The 17,237-nt window shown below is 41.4% G+C and overlaps 1 protein-coding gene and 1 long non-coding RNA gene across 20 annotated transcripts in view; one reads left to right on the top strand and one right to left on the bottom strand.

Annotated features, from left to right (window-relative positions):
- LOC139762987 (uncharacterized) overlaps window positions 1-17,237 on the bottom strand; it is a 492,364-nt gene that overhangs the window by 222,127 nt on the left and 253,000 nt on the right. For all 19 annotated transcript variants that reach the window (XR_011715948.1, XR_011715952.1, XR_011715956.1 and 16 more), the window contains one exon: window positions 2,975-3,125. The gene's annotated coding sequence lies outside the window, so the exon portion shown is untranslated. The remainder of the gene's footprint in view (window positions 1-2,974; window positions 3,126-17,237) is intronic.
- On the top strand, window positions 1,448-16,635 carry LOC139762998 (uncharacterized). The gene is made up of 4 exons (XR_011715994.1): window positions 1,448-1,813; window positions 3,021-3,146; window positions 8,479-8,613; window positions 9,488-16,635. It is a non-coding gene; the product is annotated as an uncharacterized lncRNA (long non-coding RNA).

Genomic DNA, 17,237 nt, shown 5'->3' with positions numbered 1-17,237 from the left:
ACATAAATGCACCACATATACATACATATACATTTCAATGTATATATCTGTATAAGAGTGGATGAGCCTTTCTTCGTCTGTTTCCTGGCACTTCCTTGCTGATGAGGTAAACAGCGATTATAATAATATGAGTGTATATGTAATATAGGTAATGTATACATGTATGTATTCATACTTAAAATAATAAAGTATACGATATAAACAAAGATCGACAATTATTCAAACCTTTGTATCTCCATTGTTTTAGCAACTTGGACTAGTGAGCAAGGTTGCAAACATGTCCTTTTCACCATCTTCCTATGTCACTGATGTAATGTAATGCAATAAATATTTGTTTACGGAAGTGTATGTTTCATTTATAGAAATAAGACTCCCTGATAAAAGCCATTATCTTGTCTATCTGACTAAAATCAATTATCAAAAATCAGAATAAAAAACTAGAAAAGAAACGCTTAAAACTGATTATCTAAAAGATCTAAGATCCACACATAAATAACTTTAAAAGAGCCATTAAATTTAATGATCTGTAACGAAAAATATAAACAAAAAAGCATTTTGTTTTGGTCATTTTATAAGTAGTTTACAAAAGCCTATATAAGGTGAGTGGACAGACAGTTACAACCATCCAACCCCTCTGGTGTCTGACCCCAGACTGAGGCTGACCCAGTTCTAAGGGCCTAGGTCAGCAGCTAGATCATGGCACTAAATCAAGGGTCGGCACATAAGGCCCTGAAGTGTACAACCTAAGTTCAACACACTTCACAATACAATTATCAATAAACTCACAAATAACACCAGAGCTACTAAATACATTAATTATCTAAAAGAAAAAAAAAAATGCCAACCACCACAAATAACTGAGTTAATGATTGAAAGTTAAGTTTTCTTTTAGTGATCTTATGATTCGTTTTCCTTCTTGGCAAGAAAAAGTGTCTAAGTAAATCATTTTCAAAGCCACTATCTATCTATCTATCTGTCTATCTATCTATGACGCCCTATGACTCCCTTCTGCAACCACCTCCCCCAAAATAAAGATATGTCCACGGAAATAGTCTCCATAACTAGTATACATCAGTGCCACTTTTTAACTTTTAGTGGCTCACCCTTATTTCTGGTCATCATTTCTCATAAGGAACTTTCTTAAGGGAGTTTGGACTGATGTACTAACTGCGTTTTGGCTGTGTTTCGAAGCCTCATTGAGTCAGTTGAATCGGAACAGCTTCGTTCAGGCGAGTCCCGTATTTTCCACTGCTGTACTACAAAAGACGTCTTAAAAATAACTATAAAAGCTTCAGAATTGTACTATTGAGTTACCTTCCTCTTTAAAACGTAATTTCTGGTATAAAAATCCAAGTTCTGTACGTTATTTCATACTTTATGAGACAGGTTCGAACTTCACTGCTTCACACAAGTAAGAAGAGAAAGTATGAAACACTGCCATCTATGTTTTGGATATGGTACTAAAACTGCCACCTATGTTTTGGATATGGTACTATCACAACACTTCATTAAATCGTCATCTTGATATCATTTACAGTTATATAACCATCAAAGACATTGAAAACCATCTTAATTCCACGCCTGGCATCTAATTAAGGACTCTCAACACCATCAGGAGGTTAGAAAACAGATAATTCCTGTATTTCCTCGTGATGTTGAGTTACCAGCTAGCAATTTGACGCCGTGGCCAGGTCGTGCCAGAGTTTCCAGGGACGGTATAAATTCCATAAGCCAAGATGGCCATTTGCTGGTAGGAGCCGCTGACGGGGAGGACCTACGCGTGACACACCGTCCATCAAACCCTTATTTTAAGGTTAGTATATGCAAATTGTTCGAGAAATTTGTTGACCAGTTGTAATGTTATGCATAAGGGTCAAAGTGGAGTGTCATAAAGTGTTATTTTTACGGTAATTAGCAGAGATATGGCTGGCTTGACCTACGGTCCTTCTGTTAACCCATGCGGGAAGTGGCACACACACACACACGTGTATATATATATATATATATATATATATATAATATATATATATATATATATATATATATATATATATATATATATATATATATATATGCATGCATCTGATCCCGGTTATGAGTTCATTTAAATCAAGTTTGAGGACATTGGAGAGGCTCTGGTGTGTATGTGTGAACCCTCGTAATGATCGTTTGGTAGTTTCGTTGTGTTGTTCTGCTGCTAAAACGAAGCGTCAAGTTTATTTTCCACTTGATATTCACACTACACCTCATGTTCGGCCATGGCTCAAGACAGTTGTTATCCTAACGATGATAAAATGGGTCATTTCGACCAACTACAGCTAAGATAAGGCTTGATGGCCGGACGCCATCTTGTTTCCGACAAGGGCCCAAATGTCATTATTTACGTTATTACTATTACAAAATAACACACCCAATCCTTTCCTATCTTCATCTTGCCGTCGATAATGACCTAATGACCAGAATTACCAGCAAAATGCAATGATATAGTGTGCGGTGATGATGAGGGAATAAAGCCAGTAGAGCAATAATTGTACTTATATATATACGTTAACACAGCCATGACGGTTAATGAAGAACAAGTTAATATCTAAGGTTAATGTGTTTAATTACCATGTCATTTTAACGTTAAAATCTAAGGTTAATGCCAAAATAGTCATTTTACCGTCTTACAATAAATAATGGATTCTTATGATGTCGTCTAAGGTCAATTTCGCGTTAAAGATTTAATGTAAATCCTGTGATTATTAGTTTTTCACACTGGGGTCAAGGTTGAGTGTTGCCTTAGTTTGTATATATTGCTACACACAACACAAATGTCAACACATGATCATCATCTCGGGTTCCAGGATGATGATGAGGCGGGCCAGCCACACCAAGGAGTCGACCCCAAGCTGGATCCCAACCTGATCCCTCACACCACTTAACATCCTCGTATATACTCGAGATTATTGACATGACAACACACATCACTTACGTCAATCTGGTTCACGAAGAATTGACACCTCTTTGTTTCCCCGCAGGTCACTGTGACTCCTTGAACCGGCTTCTGGGCTCGAGCACGACTTACACGGAGGAGCACGTCTTGACAGCTTCTCCTCCAGCTCACTAGTGATCAGATCCTGAACCTGTTGACTCGTATAAATAATGTAAGTATAAGAAACAGCATCCGATCCCATGTAACAACATTGGATATCTTTCCTTTGGCTCTTATCCCATTGAATCCGATGCGCTCGTAGGTCTTTTGATGGGTGACGTAGAATGCACCATGTATTTTGTTATAATGAGTTCTATTTAACTTTTATCATTGGATTTTATTATTAAATACCTCAAAATGTGTTAATAATAAATTTTTTAACAATTTTTTTATATAGTTGGTACACAGCCAACATGGTGCATTTGACCATAGCCTATTGTGATTGATGTCAACACAATAATAAGTTACATATGAAAACCATACAGAGATGACCCTTATGGTGTGATCGGCCCTTACTCTTAGCCTCCATCTATCACATACTCTTCTAAACTCAGTCACAAAATTCTGTACTCGCTCAAATATATCAATGCTGTATCATAACAAACAATAACTGACTGACTTTTCATGTCCCTCTCATCCCCTACAGACTTCATATTCGCCCTTCTCACTTAGATTCTTACATATTCTTGTCACACCAACTCATATATAAACACCCATGGGGACATCACACCCTTCCCCCTGCATAATCCAGTCATTCCTGACCATCTTTCCTAATCACATATGTACACTTGTGTATATCCCTCTTTCTAAACTAGACATTCCCAATAACCAGTCCTTTTTCAGCACACAACTGCACAAGCTGTACACTATTTCCACTGATAAAACATTTCCAGCAATTTGTCGTAGTCAAGTGGATGATTACACCAGTGTTGGCCTTCCACCTGAGCGGCTTCCTGTGCCTCTGGTGACCTGGACTTTCCACCCAGCCTCTGGGATCCTGGACTCTGAGCTAGGTCAGTGACGTGGCCACCTTGGTTGTGTCCTGGACCTCTGAGTTGCTATATTCTTGGTCCTGGACCCCCTAGTCTTACCTGATGTATCAGATTAATTTCCTGATGAAGTGCCTGACAACCCTGGTATACACCAACTCTGTATCTAATTTTACAGTAAAATTTCATTCAGTAACATAAAAAAATAAATTTTTACAATTATCATTGTAAAATTTTTTGATACTGAATGAAATTTTACTGTAGAATTAGACAGTGTTGGTGTATACCAGGGTTGTCAGGCACTTCATCTGGAAATTAATCTGATACATCAGGTAAGACTAGGGGGTCCAGGACCAAGAATATAGCAACCCAGGGGTCCAGGACACAACCAAGGTGGCCACGTCACTGACCTAGCTCAGAGTCCAGGATCCCAGAGGTTGGGTGGAAAGTCTAGGTCACCTGGAATCCAGGTCACCAGAGGTCCAGGAGGCTGTTCTGGTGTCCATAGGTACAAGGAGCTGCTCGGGTGGAAGGCCACCACTATTCAATATTAGCACGCACTTCTTATAGAGGCTTACGACCAATATCACCTTGCTTGGTACATTCTCGAAAAAAGGTCACTTACATTCTTGTGGCTATCAACAAAGAAGCTGCTTGTTAATAAAAAAAAATATGCTATGATACACTGTAATAAGCATAAATACTGTCCCTTCTCATTTTAAAGAATTACTATTGTATTGTATATTTGTGCATCAATTTAGAAAATATTCTTTTACCAAAAAATACAATAGCCCTATAATATAAACTGATCTTTTATGGTACAAATATATATGTATTGTTATGTGGTGTGTGAAGTGAGAGGGTCAGGGTGAATAGTTTGGTTGAGGTGGTGAAAGCCTTGCGGAAGATGAAAACCAGAAAGGTGGCAGGTTTGGAGGGTATTGCAGTTGAATTTATTAAGAAATGGGGTGACTGTGTTGTTGATTGGTAATGTATGTGTGAATCATGGTGAAGTGGCTGAGGATTGGCAGAATGCATGTATATTGCCACTGTACAAAGGCAAAGGGGATATTAAATTGTATGGGAGGGCATTGATTGAGAGGGTGAAGACATGTACATAGCATCAGATTGGGGCTGAGCTGTAAGGTTTCAGAAGTGGCAGAGGACGTGTGGATCAGGTGTTTGCTTTGAAGAATGTGTGTCAGAAATACTTAGAAAAACAGATGGATCTGTATGTAGCATTTATGGATCTTGAGAAGGCATATGATAGGGTTGATAGAAATGCTTTGTGGAAGATCTTAAGAGTACATGGTGTGGGAGAAAGGCTGCGAGAAGCAGTGAAAAGTTTTTATCAATGGTGTAAGGCATATGTATGAGTTGGAGAGGAGAGTGATTGGTTCCCAGTGAAGGTCAGTCTGCAGCAGGGGTGTGTGATGTCCCCATGGTTGTTTAATTTGTTTATGGATGGGGTGGTTAGGGTGGTAAATGCAGGAGTTTTGCAAAGAGGGGCAACTATGCAATCTGTTGGGATGAGAGGACCTGGGAAGTGAGTCGGTTTTTGTTCACTGATGATACAGCACTGGTGGCTGATTTGACTGAGAGACTGCAGAAGTGTTGGAAATGTTTGAGGACAGTATGTGGTGTGAGGTGGTTTGACTGGGTAAGTAATGAAAGGGTAAGAGATGTGTGGTAATAAACAGTGTAGTTGAGAAAGAGCAGATGAAAGCATGTTGAAATGCTTTGGATACATGGAGAGAATGAGTAAGGAAAAGCTGACAAAGAGGATATATGTATCAGAGGTGGAGGCAACAAGAAGTGGGAGACCAAACTGGAGGTGGGAGGATGGAGTGAAAAAGAGTTTGAGCAATTGGGGCCTGAACTTACAGGAGGGTGAGAGGCATGCAAAGAGTAGCATGAATTGGAATGATGCAGTATACCAGGGTCAACGTGCTATCAGTGTACTGAACCAGGACAAGTGAAACGTCTGGGGTAATCCACGGAATGGTCTGTAGGGCCCGGATGCGGATAGGGAGCTGTGGTTTTGGTGCATTACACATGACAACTAGAGACTGAGTGTGAATGAATGTGGCCTTTTTTGTCTGTTTTCCTGGCACTACCTTGCAGACATGGGGAAGCAATGCTGTTTCCTGTGGGGTGGGGCACCTGGAATGGATGAAGGCAAGCAAGTGTGAAAATGTACTTGTATATGTGTATATGCTGATATGCATGTGTATGTGCATTTATGTATATAATGTGTATATGAGTGGATGGGTCATTCTTTGTCTTTTTCCTGACGCTACCTTCTAACTGGCAGCACATTCCTATAGTCTTACACTAAGTAAGTCCACCTCCTGCATCAGAAACATCACTATGATCTATTTCATCCTTATCCTAGTTCTACACACTACTTGGCTCACACACACACACACACACACACACACACACACACACACACACATCTGTATTCACATTGTCCTCCAAACCTGAGTTTGTATCTAACCCTCTTTCAATTTGTACATCCCCTGTTATACTGTTTTGTGGTCTTTCTTCATCATCCAGGTCTCGTTCACTAGTCTTTCTTAAAAGCTGCTTACTGCATCATATAGTACCTGAATTTATCATCTCATATGAACTCGTCCAACCTCTGATTCGCTGTTTCTTTATGACAGGTCTTGTCTCTAAGAGTATTTGCTTTGATCGTTAACATGTTTCCTTCCAATGGGTCAAGATCTTTTAGCTGTCTTACTGTAGCACCATGCACCTTTCAAATTCCTGATTCTTCTATTTTTCTTTTCAAGTGAGACACCTATCTCTATAGAATTCCACATATACAAACTATATTACGGGGCTTTAACTGTCTGTCAGGTATCATTAGTTGAGGAATAACATTCATGCTTGTCCCACAGTCAACCTGAAATTTCACTTTATTGCTTACCTCCATTGATGTCATGATGGCTTCATTGCTGAGTCGTGTTGAAAGCTTCATAAAATACACGACATCGGGGTCGTCCTTCGTGGATGCCATAATGGCCTCATCGTTGCATCATGTCGAAAGCTTGTAACACACAGGAAATTGGGGTTGGCTTTTCTATCAGGATCCTCTTGAATACCACTGACCACACTTCTAAAACCCTTGCCTGGTTTTGATCTGCGTGTAATTGCAAAGTGATTCTTCTCCATGCATATGCTACAGGTCTTGCTATATGCCGGGCATTCTTCTGTCTTCCCAAATATGCTTGTTGCTAAAGAATTTGCATTCCTTCATTGGCGTGTGTGACCAGGCATGGTCCTCATGTTTAATGTTTCATTTCATTTGTCTTCCTTCATGGGTTTCTAGGTCACCTTGTTAACAGCGTCTGGTCATACACCATGATATACTGCCATCTGCTGCTTATGTGCCATACAGATTTTCATCCTCTTTAAAGAATTTCTCACAGAGTAAGTCATCTGAGTGTCCAAGTACTAATCTTTCATCTAACATTCCTTGGATGGATTCCCGAATCTGGTGATAGGTGAATATTGCAATTCTCCTGTCTGTTCTCCACACTTTCGAAATCTATTTGTCTGCCAGTTCATTCTTCGTTGCTGGTAAAATGTGCCATCAAATTTGGCAAGTACATTTTTTAGCCACTTGTTTAGGCTGGTTATCTATCTACTGGTGCTGGGAACATAATGAATTACACATCTCTTATAAATAGCTCCACCAAAGGTTACAAGTACTGCAGCTTTCTCCTCATCGGGTTTCTTCTTTAAAACCTTCTTCTATAATAGAGGGTAATACATTTTTGTTTATAGGTCTTCAGAGATCTTTCATTGTCAACTGTTAGGTTTATTTTGTTGGGAATGTATGAGTTACTGCCGTTTGCACCACCACTTGATCTTGCTTCAAATCATCACAACATGAGCTTGTCATTTTTCTCCAGTTGTTTCTAGTCTGTCATGACAAATGGTGCTTTTACAGCTGCCAGTATGTTTTTGTACAGGTTTGTACATCTCCCAGAGGCATAATATTCTGGAAGAGATAGAGAGATGAACTGACATGGGTTGCCATTCTCCATAAACAGGTCACTTATATTCTTTTGGATGTGACCAAAACAGCTGATTGATTATAGAAAACATGATAATAGAATGTAATAAACACAATTATACTGTTGTAAATCCTAAGGTAGCATACAGGATAGGAGTAGGTCATTTTGATATATAAATAGGATCACTTCTATTGTAAATTCTAAGGTAACATATAGAAAAGGAGTTGGTCATTTTAATATAAAAACTGGATAATTTCTATGATAGTCTTATTAGTATTGTAAATCCTAACGTAACATACAGGATACGAGTTGGTCATCTTAATATATATGTAAGATAATTCATGATAGGCTCATTAGTATTGTACATCCTAAGGTAACATATGGGGTGCATTTTCATATAAAGTAGTTGTAGTTATTTGCCGAATTTTATCCACTTGCTTCATAAATTTGATAATATATTCAAAATGGAAAAATTTTTGTGTTGCAGGCAATCATTTCTACAAGATGGCAATGAAGATGAGAAGGAAAACGTTCAAGAAGAATGTCTCAGAGTGCTGCAAATTATACAGTCAAGATACTGCAAGGAATGTTGGCCATGATTTCACCATGGACTAAAAAAATGGTGAGTATGGGAGCTGCTCGTCTAGTTACACTCTTGGTATCAAAGTGTATATTTTGCCATTTCTCAGATGTGGATATGAATTTTCTGTCCCCCTCCACTCCTTTCCTCCATCCTTTCTTGACCTTTCTCCTGGACCACCAACCTTTGGGATCCCTGACTCTAGGAAATTTGGTAAGCTAGGTGAAGAATAGCAGTGAAATTGCTGTGGAGTGGGTCTGGAAAGGCATGGTATAATGGTCAAAAGCCTGATAATTTGACAAGAGCAGTACAGAATAAGATCCTTTGTATAAGGAAAAGGGGATGGAGATTGAATGTAAGAATTACAGGGGAATGTCTAACAGAATAGAAGTTAAGTAATAATGTGAATTCCAAATACAGTTCTGTTAAAAGTGTACTTGTCTCGGTGGTATTTGTACTCCAAATTGTAATGATATAGGAAAGAGAAGCCTTGTCATGTTTCAGAGGATGAGGAAATTTTATGATATTTGAGCCTTCTTTTTGGGAAGCTGGGTGACAATTCTACCTCAGGGAACTGGGCGTCCCTGCCCTTTGCCAGCCTGCAGGATTAGTAGCAGGAATGCTAGCTCTGTAAATTCAAATCCTTCAAAAGATGTATAACTAAAAGCACTTGATACCCACTTTGTTTAATGAGAATGGAGCAAATGATGATAGATGCTACGCGTCAGTATTTAAGGGCAATCGATGAAAACTAGATGCCACCGTAAAACTATGGGCTTAAGTCCATACATTGAACTGATCAGTTAAAATCTAATGCCAAACACAGGTCCTTGTAGCAGTCTTAAATATAATTTTGTATGTATACAGTTTATATACTCTTAAAATGATTATACTAACTGCATTTGATGCTTGTCAGGTGGATGAGTACGCCGCTGTTGGTAAACCATCTTAGCAGCCTCGTCGTCCCATGGTCAACTGGACTCCAAGCCAACCAGACCCATGGCCATTGGGCCCCTGGCCAACTGGACCCTTGGCCAAGTGGACCCTTGGCCAACTGGAACCTTGGCCAACTGGACCCCTGGCCAACTGGACCCCTGGCCTACTGGACTCCTGATCAACTGTACCTCTGCTGTTTATGGTCAAGCTGAAAGGAAAGATGATAAGTTCTCTCTCTCTCTCTCCCCCAGTGGCTGCTGCTTCTGCAGGGTGGTGGCAGTGTTCTACTGAAAGCAAATATTATTATTACCCTTTACTCCCACCGTAGCCACCAAATACTTCATCCCCCAATGACCTAAACCTGTTGTTGCTGCTGCTGCAGTTGTTGTTGCAGCAGTGGGGGTAGAGCAAGGGTGTTATTACCCTCCCTCCTGCACCTCTCCCTCTCCCCTGCCCCCATCCACCTTCCCCTACCCTCCTCCCACCCACCCTCCCCCCCCCAAAGCCCTCTCCCCTACCCCCCCATTTCTTGGGGACCCCTCCCACCCACCGACCTCTTCCCCCTTCCTACCCACCTAACCCCCATCTCCTTCCCCCCACCTCCTCCCCTCAACCCACCCAATCCAACCCCCTTTCTCTACCCCCGCTGTGGCTAATGATGCTGCTGCTGTTGCTACTGCTCATTCTGTAAACATACATAAAATCAGTGTCCCCTTCACCCACCCTCTTGCTCTATTCTTGCCCCAAACCTTCCACCTCTTCCTCTTACTGCTTCTGCTGCTGTTGTTGTTCAATCTGTTAACGTAAAGAAGTAAATTAATATCTTCTTCCACACACTTGCTCTGCTCTCGTATCCTTCACTCATGCCCATCCAGCTGCTGCTACTGGTGTTGAGATTTCTGGTGGGGATAAATATAGCAAAGTATTCATTATGATACCGGGGATGTAACCATAAGGAACACCCCTGATTCCTCCTTTATGAAGTCCTGGTAAGATGGACATTTATGTTCCTTGGAGTACACCTGAACCTTCTTCCTCAGAGTGGTTGCCATCATCAACACTGCTCTACTGAAGGCCTCCTCCTCAACTGGACCCCTCACCTACTGGACCCCAAGAAGACTGGACTCCTGGCCAACTGGATATACCTGACACCAGATCCCTCCTGGAACTCCCATCCTTACATCCCTCCCTTGCATGCACCATTCCACGCAGTCTTCCACTATTTCTCTCCCACCAGTATTCCTCTACCCTATTTCTCCATGTCACACCAACCCCTTTCATTGTACTATTATACAGTGAACTTTCCTTGTAAACTTCCAGTCTTCCATTCTTTCCACATGCCGAAACCACCTTAAAGTATCATGTTTCACCCATTCTACAACTCCATAATTCATTCCTTATACACCCTTTCATTTTCTTCATTCCATCTAGTCACATCACAAGCTCTTCTCAAATGATTCATTTCCATGGCCTGAATTCTTGACCTCTGTGACACATTCCATGCCAACGTTTCAGTTGCATAGGTCAGGGTTGGGAAAACTATACTGTCCCTTAATCCTCTCCTCACTTCCATACTTATACCTCTACCCTTCATTCTTCTATTAAGGGTCTCAATGACTCTTGTACCCTGAACTGCTCTCTCCCTTGTCTCTCCTTCCATATCACCACACTTACCCAAGATGGCTCCTAGATACTTAAATTCTCTCTTCCAGTCTCTTTCCCCCCATATCCAAAGCATAATTTAGCCCACAAAATCTATACTTTCACTCTGTTTCCTTTCAAACATCATTACTTTACTTTTACTTGCATTTACCTTTAATTGCCTATCCTTACACACATCATAAAACACACAACTTCAGCAACTCCTCTTCACTCTTCGCAAACAACTCAGTATTATCTGCAAACAGGCTTGCTACTAGCCACCATATCTCACTGCCACACTCCATCTCTGCACCCCTTTTCCCGAGTTTTGCTTTCATCTCAGATTCAGGTGAGAAACTGCTGAAGTTGGTGACTGAGTTTGGTAAAGTGTGTGAAAGAAGAAAGTTGAGAGTAAATGTGAATAAGAGCAAGGTAGGGTTGGGGGACAAGTTAATTGGGAGGTAAGCTTGCAGGAAAAAAAACAGAGGAAGTGAAGTGTTTTAGATATCTGGAAGTGGATTTAGCAGCAGATGGAACCATGTAAGCAGAAGTGAGTCACAGGGTGGGGGAGGGGACAAAGGTTCTGGGAGCATTGAAGAATGTGTGAAAGGTGAGAAAGTTATCTTGGAGAGCAAAGATGGGAATGTTTGAAGGAATAGTGGCTCCAACAACGTTATATGGTTGCAAGGCTTGGGCTATAGATAAGGTTGTGTGGAGTAGGGTGGGTGTGTTCGAAATGAAATGTCAGAGGACAATATGTAGTGTGAGGTGGTTTGATCGAATAAGCAATGAAAGGGTAAGAGAGATGGGTGGATATAAAAAAAGTGTGGTTGAGAGGGCAGAAGAGGGTGTGCTAAAATGGTTTGGTCACATGGAGAGAACAAGTGAGGAAAAATTGACAATGAGGATATATGTGTGGAGGGAATGAGAAGTGGGAGACCAAGTTGGAGGTGGAAGGATAAAGTGAAAAAGATTTTTAGCGATCAGGGCCTGAACATATAGGAGGGTGAAATACGTGTAAGGAATAGAGTGAACATGCTGTCAATGGATTGAACCAGGACATGTGAAGCACCTGGGTAAACCATGGAAAGTTTTGTGGGGCCTGGATGTGGAAAGGGAGCTGTGCATTACACGTGACAGCCAGACTGGGTGTGAACGAATGTGGCCTTCGTTGTGGCAGGGTGGCAGTGGGAATGGATTGAAGGCATGTACATGTCTGTGTATGTATATGTATGTACACGTTGAAATGTATAGGTATGTATATGTCTGTGTGTGGATGTTTATGTATATACATGTGTATGTGGGTGGGTTGGGCCATTCTTTTGTCTGTTACCTTGCGCTACCTCACTAATGCGGGAAACAGTGACAAAATATATCAAAATAATAATATAATGTGTGTGTGTGTGTGTGTGTGTTTGTGGAGGGTGAGAACAATATCTCAGAGCAAAAATGGGTATGTTTGAATGAAGAGTAGTCCCAACAATGTTATGTGGTTGTGAAGCATGGGCTATAGATAGGGTTGTGTGAAGGAGGGTAGATGTGTTGGAAATGAAATGTCAGAAGACAATATGTGATGTGTGGTGGTTTGATCGAGTAAGTAATGAAAGGGTAAGAGAGATGTGTGGTAATAAAAAGAGTGTGGTTGAGGGAGCAGAAGAGGGTGTGTTGAAATGGTTTGGACACATGGAGAGAATGAGCAACAAAAGATCGACAAAGAGGATTCATGTGTCAGAGGTGCAGGGAACAAGAAGCAGGAGACCAAATTGGAGATGCAAGGATGGACTGAAAAAGATTTTGAGCGATCAGGGCCCGAGCATACAGTTGGGTAAAAGGCATGCAAGGAATAAAGTAAATTGGAATGATGTGGTGTACTGGGGTCAACATGCTGTCAGTAGATTGAACCAGGGCATGTAAAATGTCTAGGGTAAATCATGGAAAGGTCTGTGGGGCCTGGATGTGGAAAGGGAGCTGTGGCTTCGGTGCATTACACATGACAGCTAGAGACTGAGTGTGAACGAATGTGGACTTTTTGTCTTTTCCTGGCACTACCTCGCTGGAGAAGGGAAGGGGGGATGCTGTTTCTGTGTGGCGAGGTAGTGACAGGAATGGACGTAGGCAGCAATTATGAATAAGTACATGTGTATTTCTCTGTGTTTGTATATGTATGTATATTTTGAAATGCATATGAATGTATATGTGCGTTTACATACACATGTATACGTGAGTAGTTAGGCAACTCTTCATCTGTGCAACCTTGCTGATGCATGTCATAGAAGGTGACTAAAGGGAGTGGGAGCGGGGAACTAGAAACCCTCCCCTCCTTGTATTTCAACTTTCTAAAAGGGGAAACAGAAAAAGGAGTTACGTGGGGAGTGCTCATCCTCCTTGAAGGCTCAGATTGGGGTGTCTAAATGTGTGTGGATGTAACCAAGATGAGAAAAAAGGAGAGATATATGGTATGTTTGAGGAAAGGAACCTGGATGTTTTGGCTCTGAGTGAAACGAAGCTCACGGGTAAAGGGAAAGAGTGGTTTGGGAAAGTGTTGGGAGTAAAGTCATGAGCTGGTGAGAGGACAAGAGCAAGAGAAGGAGTAGCACTACTCCTGAAACAGGAGTGGTGGGAGTATGTGAGAGAGTGTAGGAAAGTAAACTCTAGATTGATATTGATAAAACTGAAAGTGGATGGAGAGATATGGGTGGTTATTGGTGCATATGCACCTGGGCATGAGAAGAAAGATCATGAGAGGCAAGTGTTTTGCGAGCAGCTGAGTGAGTGTGTTAGTAGTTTTGATGCACTAGACCGGGGTATAGTGATGGGTGATTTGAATGAAAAGGTGAGTAATGTGGCAGTTGAGGGAATAATTGATGTACATGGGGTGTTCAGTGTTGTAAACGGAAATGGTGAAGAGTTTGTAGATTTGAGTGCTGAAAAAGGACTGGTGATTGGGAATACCTGGTTTAAAAAGAGCTATAAGTATATGTATGTAAGTAGGAGAGATGGCCAGAGAGTGTTATTGGATTACGTGTTAACTGATAGGCGCATGAAAGAGAGACTTTTGGATGTTAATGTGCTGAGAGGTGCAACTGGAGGGATGTCTGATCATAATCTAGTGGAGGAGAAGGTGAAGATATGTAGAGGTCTTCAGAAAAGAAGAGAGAATGTTCGGGCGAAGAGAGCAAGAGAGCTTGGGAAGGAGACTTATGTGAGGAAGTACCAGGAGAGAGTGAGTGCAGAATGGAAAAAGGTGAGAGCAAAGGACCTAAGGGGAGTAGAGGAGGAATGGGATATATTTAAGGAAGCAGTGATGGCTTGCGCAAAAGATGCTTGTGGCATGAGAAGTGTGGGAGGTGGGCAGATTAGAGAGGGTAGTGAGTGGTGGGATGAAGAAGTAAGATTATTAGAGAGAAGAGACACATTTGGACGAGTTTTGCAGGGAAATGGTGCAAATGACTGGGAGATGTATAAAAGAAAGTGGCAGGAGGTCTAGAGAAATGTACATGAGGAGAAAAAGAGCAAATGAGAGTTGGGGTGAGAGAGTATCATTAAATTTTAGGGAGGATAAAAAGATGTTTGTGAGGCCTGGGTGTGGAAATGGAGCTGTGGTTTTGGTGCATTATACATGACAGCTAGAGACTGAGTGTGAACAAATGTGGCCTTTGTTGTCTTTTCCTAGCACTACCTCGCGCACATGCGGGGAGATGGGTTGTCATTTTATGTGTGGCAGGGCGGCAACAGGAATGAATAAGGGCAGCATGAATAATGTACATGTGTATATATGTATATGTCTGTGTATGTATATATATGTATACGTTAAACTGTATAGGTATGTATATGTGCATGTGTGGACGTGTATGGCTATACGTGTGTATGTGGGTGGGTTGGGCCATTCTTTCATCTGTTTCCTTGTGCTACCTCGCTAATGCGGGAGACAGTGACAAAGTATAATAATATAATAATAATATGTAGAGGCATTTGGATGAGTTTTGCAGGGAAATAGTGCAAATGACTGGGAGAAGAATAAAAGAAAGAGGCAGGAGGTCAAGAAAAAGGTGCAAGAAATGAAAAAGAGGGCAAATGAGAAATGGGGTGAAAGAGTATCATTAAATTTTAGGAAGAATAAAAAGATGTTTTGGAAGGAGGTAAATAAAGTGCGTAAGATGAGAGAACAAATGGGAACATCGTTGAGAGGTAATAACAAGTAGTGGTGATGTGAGAAGGAGATGGAGTGAGTATTTCGAAGGTTTGTTGAATGTGTTTGATGATAAAAGTGGCAGATATAGGGTGTTTTGGATGAGGTGGTGTGTGAAGTGAGAGGGTTAGGGAGAATGATTTGGTAAACAGAGTAGAGGTAGTAAAAGCTTTGTGGAAGATGAAAGCCAGCAAGACTGCGGGTTTGGATGGTATTGCAGTGGAATTTATTAAAAAAGGAGGTGAATTTGTTGTTGACTGGTTGGTAAATATATTTAAAGTATGTATGACTCATGGTGAGGTGCCTGAGGATTGGCAGAATGCATGCATAGTGCCATTGTACAAAGGCAAAGGGGATAAAGGTGAGTGCTAAAATTACAGAGTATAAGTTTGTTGAGTATTCCTGGGAAATTATATGGGAGGGTATTGACTGAGAGGGTGAAGGCATGTACAGAGCATCAGATTGGGGAAGAGCAGCATGGTTTCAGAAGTGGTAGAGGATGTGTGGATCAGATGTTTGCTTTGAAGAATGTACGTGAGAAATACTTAGAAAAGCAAATGGATTTGTATGTAGCATTAATGGATCTGAAGAAGGCATATGATAGAGTTTATAGAGATGCTCTGTGGAAGGTTTTAAGAATATATGGTGTGGGAGGCAAGTTGTTAGAAGCAGTGAAAAGTTTTTATCGAGGAAGTAAGGCATGTGTGCAAGTGGGAACAGAGGAAAGCGATTGGTTCTCAGTAAATGTAGGTTTGCGGCAGGGGTGCGTGACGTGTCCATGGCTGTTTAATTTGTTTATGGATGGGGATGTTAGGGAGGTGAATGCAAGAATTTTGAAGAGAGGGGCAAGTATGCAGTCTGTTGTGGATGAGAGAGCTTGGGAAGTGAGTCACTTGTTGTTTGCTGATGATACAGCGCTGGTGGCTGATTCATGTGAGAAACTGCAGAAGCTTGTGACTGAGTTTGGTAAAGTGTGTGAAAGAAAGCAGGGTAAATGTGAATAAGAGCAAGGTTATTGGGTACAGTAGGGTTGAGGGACAAGTCAAGTGGGAGGTAAGTTTGAATGGAGAAAAACCGGAGAAAGTGAAGTGTTTTTGATATCTGGGAGTAGATATCTGGGCATAGATATCTCGGAGTTTATTTTGACAGTGGATGGAACCATGGAAGCAGAAGTGAGTCACTGGGTGGGGGAGAGGGCGAAAGTTCTGGGAGCATTGAAAAATGTGTGGAAGGCGAGAACATTATCTTGGAAAGCAAAAATGGGTACGTTTGAAGAAATAGTGGTTCTAACAATGTTATATGGTTGCGAGGCGTGGGCTACAGATAGAGTTGCGTGGAGTAGGGTGGATGTGTTGGAAATGAGATGTTTGAGGAAAATACGTGGTGTGAGGTGGTTTGATCGAGTAAGTAATGAAAGGGCAAGAGAGATGTGTGGTAATAAAGAGTGTGGTTGAAAGAGCAGATGAGGGTGTTCTGAAATGGTTTGGTCAATTGGAGAGAATGAGTGAGGAAAGATTGACAAAGAGGATGTATGTGTCAGAGGTGGATGGAACAAGAAGTGGGAGACCAAATTGGTGGTGGAAAGATGGAGTGAAAAAGATTTTGAGTGATCGGGGCCTGAACATACAGGAGGGTGAAAGGTGTGCAAGGAATAGAGTGTATTGGAACGACGTGGTATGCCAGGGTTGACATGCTGTCAATGGATTGAACCAGGGCACGTAAAGCATCTGGGGTAAACCATGGAAAGGTCTGTGGGGTCTGGATGTGGAAAGGAGTTGTGATTATGGTGCATTACACATGACAGCTAGAGACTGAGTGTGAACGAATGTGGCCTTTTTGTCTTTTCCTAGCGCTACCTCGCAGGGGGTTGGGGGTGGATGCTATTTCATGTGTGGCGGGA

Source organism: Panulirus ornatus, chromosome 45 (assembly GCF_036320965.1).
Source record: "Panulirus ornatus isolate Po-2019 chromosome 45, ASM3632096v1, whole genome shotgun sequence".
In the NCBI taxonomy this organism is placed as follows: Eukaryota; Metazoa; Arthropoda; class Malacostraca; order Decapoda; family Palinuridae; genus Panulirus; species Panulirus ornatus.
The sequence above is the reverse complement of the archived record's forward strand: the minus strand, read 5'-3'. Positions and strand labels throughout refer to the sequence as shown.